Source organism: Rhagoletis zephyria, unplaced genomic scaffold (assembly GCF_001687245.7).
Source record: "Rhagoletis zephyria isolate East Lansing unplaced genomic scaffold, Rhagoletis_zephyria_1.1 Rzeph_scaffold_01094, whole genome shotgun sequence".
NCBI lineage: Eukaryota > Metazoa > Arthropoda > Insecta > Diptera > Tephritidae > Rhagoletis > Rhagoletis zephyria.
The window spans coordinates 33,178-36,118 of NW_016158178.1; positions in this window are offsets into that span (position 1 = coordinate 33,178).

Consider the following 2,941-nt stretch of genomic DNA (forward strand, 5'->3'; position numbering starts at 1 on the left):
TTCTTTCTGAGAATCCCGCTCCCCTGGGATACATCAGGGATGAGGGCGGCGGCTGGGCAATGATCAGCGAGGAGTCTCTTCGGATGCTCCTTGATGCTCATTTCCCCTGCAACCCGGACCCGGAAGGGATCCGGTTAGAGGAATCGATCCCCGAGACGAATGTCTCGGAAATCCTAAACATGGATCGCCTTCTTTGGGCCATTAGCTCCTTCAAGCCCTTCAAGGCCCCAGGCCCCGACGGCATAATACCGGCCCAACTGCAGAAATCTGCAGATGTGTCGTGCCGCTGGTTGATGCCCATTTTCGAGAGTTGTCTGGCTAAGGGTCATGTTCCGGGGCCTTGGAGGGTGGTCAGAGTCGTGTTCATTCCAAAGGCGGGTAAAGCCTCTCATGTATCACCCAGGGATTTCAGGCCGATAAGCCTCTCCTCGTTTCTTCTGAAGACGCTGGAGAGGCTGATCGATCTGCATTTAAGAAGCGGGATCCTCAGGGAGCGCCTTTCCTTGGATCAGCATGCTTACTGCAAGGGCTGGTCGGTCGAAACAGCCTTACACACGGTCGTTGAAAATATCGAGAAATCCTTCTCGCAGAAGGAATTTGCGGTCGGTGCCTTCCTTGATATCGAGGGGGCTCTTAATAATGTTTTGCCTGAGGCTGTAGTTAACTCCCTAAATAAGCTAGGGGTCGGAGCCGACCTTGTCAGGTTTATTTACCGCTTGCTTTGCAATAGAACTGTCGCGGCAGAGTGGGGCAACGCTTCAATCCGGAGGTGTGTGAGTAGAGGTACTCCGCAAGGGGGAGTTCTCTCGCCATTACTTTGGGTCGTTGTAATCAATGACCTGCTGGTGGCTCTGAAAAGAAGTGGCTGTCGGGTGGTTGCCTACGCCGATGATGTAGTATTGATAACAAAAGGAAAGTTCCCGGAAGCACTATTTGAGCTTATGCAGGGTTACTTGAGCTTGGTTGAGAATTGGGCTTCTAGCTGTGGGCTGGGTGTAAATCCCAGTAAAACGGAGCTTGTTCTCTTTATTAGGAGGTATAAGATACCGAATTGCCGTCTTCCCTCTATGCGTGGTCTTCCTCTGAGGCTTTCTGACAGGGTGAAATACTTGGGCTTGATCCTTGACAGTAAGCTTTCCTGGAAGCCTAATGTGGAGGAAAGAGTCAAGAAGGCTACAGTAGCACTGTATTGTTGCAGAGGGGCCATTGGCAAGCGCTGGGACCTCGCGCCGAAGGTAGTGCATTGGCTCTATTAAATTATAATCAAGCCAATTTTATTATATGGGGTACTCGTCTGGTGGAACGCACTTGACAAGGCCTACATCGTCAAGCAGCTGGAGAAGGTGAAAAGAGCTGCCTTAATTGGAATCAGTGGGGCACTTCGAACCACACCTACTCTTGCGCTTAATGCCATGTTAAATTTTGTGCCTATAGACATAGCAGGCAGGGTTGCCGCTGCGCGTGCCGCAGTAAGGCTAAGAGGGGTGGGCTTCAAGTTCATCTCGAGCTATGGGCACTCCAGAATTCTAAGAGACTTCTGGGTCCGAATGGATCTGTTAACACCCACATTCCGGCGAGGGAAGACTTNGTGGGGCACTTCGAACCACACCTACTCTTGCGCTTAATGCCATGTTAAATTTTGTGCCTATAGACATAGCAGGCAGGGTTGCCGCTGCGCGTGCCGCAGTAAGGCTAAGAGGGGTGGGCTTCAAGTTCATCTCGAGCTATGGGCACTCCAGAATTCTAAGAGACTTCTGGGTCCGAATGGATCTGTTAACACCCACATTCCGGCGAGGGAAGACTTGGAGGGGTGCAGTATCTTGAACCGAGGACCTGTAAACTTATTTACAGATGGGTCGAAGCTGGATGGGAGGGTGGGCGGAGGTGTCTTCTGCGAAGAGCTCTCCATCAACCTGAAATTTAGGCTACCGGATCACTGTAGTGTTTTCCAGGCTGAGGCGGCCGCAATAAAAGAGGCTTCGGATTGGTTGCTCTCTAGTGTAACATCTGTTAGAGAGGTAAATATCTATTCTGACAGCCAGGCTGCCATCAAGGCTCTTGGCTCCCTGAGACGGTGCGTTCGAAAACGTTGAGGGAGTGTTTGACTTCCCTGTCGACCGCGTCTAACTATTTTGCTATTAAACTTATTTGGGTTCCAGGTCACAGCGAAATCGCTGGCAACTGCAAGGCTGATGAGCTAGCAAGACAGGGAACCCCCGAGGAATTACTCTCGGATAGGGAGGGTCTGGGGGCTCCTCTGACCTCGTGTGGTATGCTTCTGGACAGATGGGCGTTTAGTCAGCCCAGCGAGCGCTGGGCGAACACTTGGAGTGCAGGATGGCAAAGTCTTTCTGGCCACGGGTGGACCGGAGCGGTCTAGGGAGCTCTTGAGACTAAGCAAGCTGCATCTCTCACTATTGGTGGGAGTGCTTACTGGTCACTGTGTGATTGGTAACCATACTGTAAGGCTGAATGTCGCGGATAACCCTTACTGCACCAGCTGCATGGAGGACGATGAGGTGGAATTATCTCAACATCTGCTGCTCTGGTGCCCTGCCTTTGCGAGCCTAAGGTTTAAGCACCTTGGGGCGCACTTTTTCACACTCCCGATGAGGTCTCGGGTGTGGACATCAGTCGACTGAAGAGCTTCGTTGTGAGCACGGAGCGTTTCTCCGGCAAAAGCTATAGGAGTCGTCTTTCTTTCTCCCATAGCTTCCCCCTCTTTCCCCCTACCCTCCCTGCGTCCCTCTTTCCCTCCCCCCCTTCCCCACCTCTAAGGGCATCACGGACAGCTTAGTCTAGTCTAAGTGTGCCTCCACATGCGGAGGCAGCCCGCTTACCTAACCCTAACCTATGTATGCGGCCGCAATGTTGTCGGTATCTGTATGTGTTTTGTGTTTTTGTTATGTAATGATCAAAGCTATCGGTAAGATTGGGAATG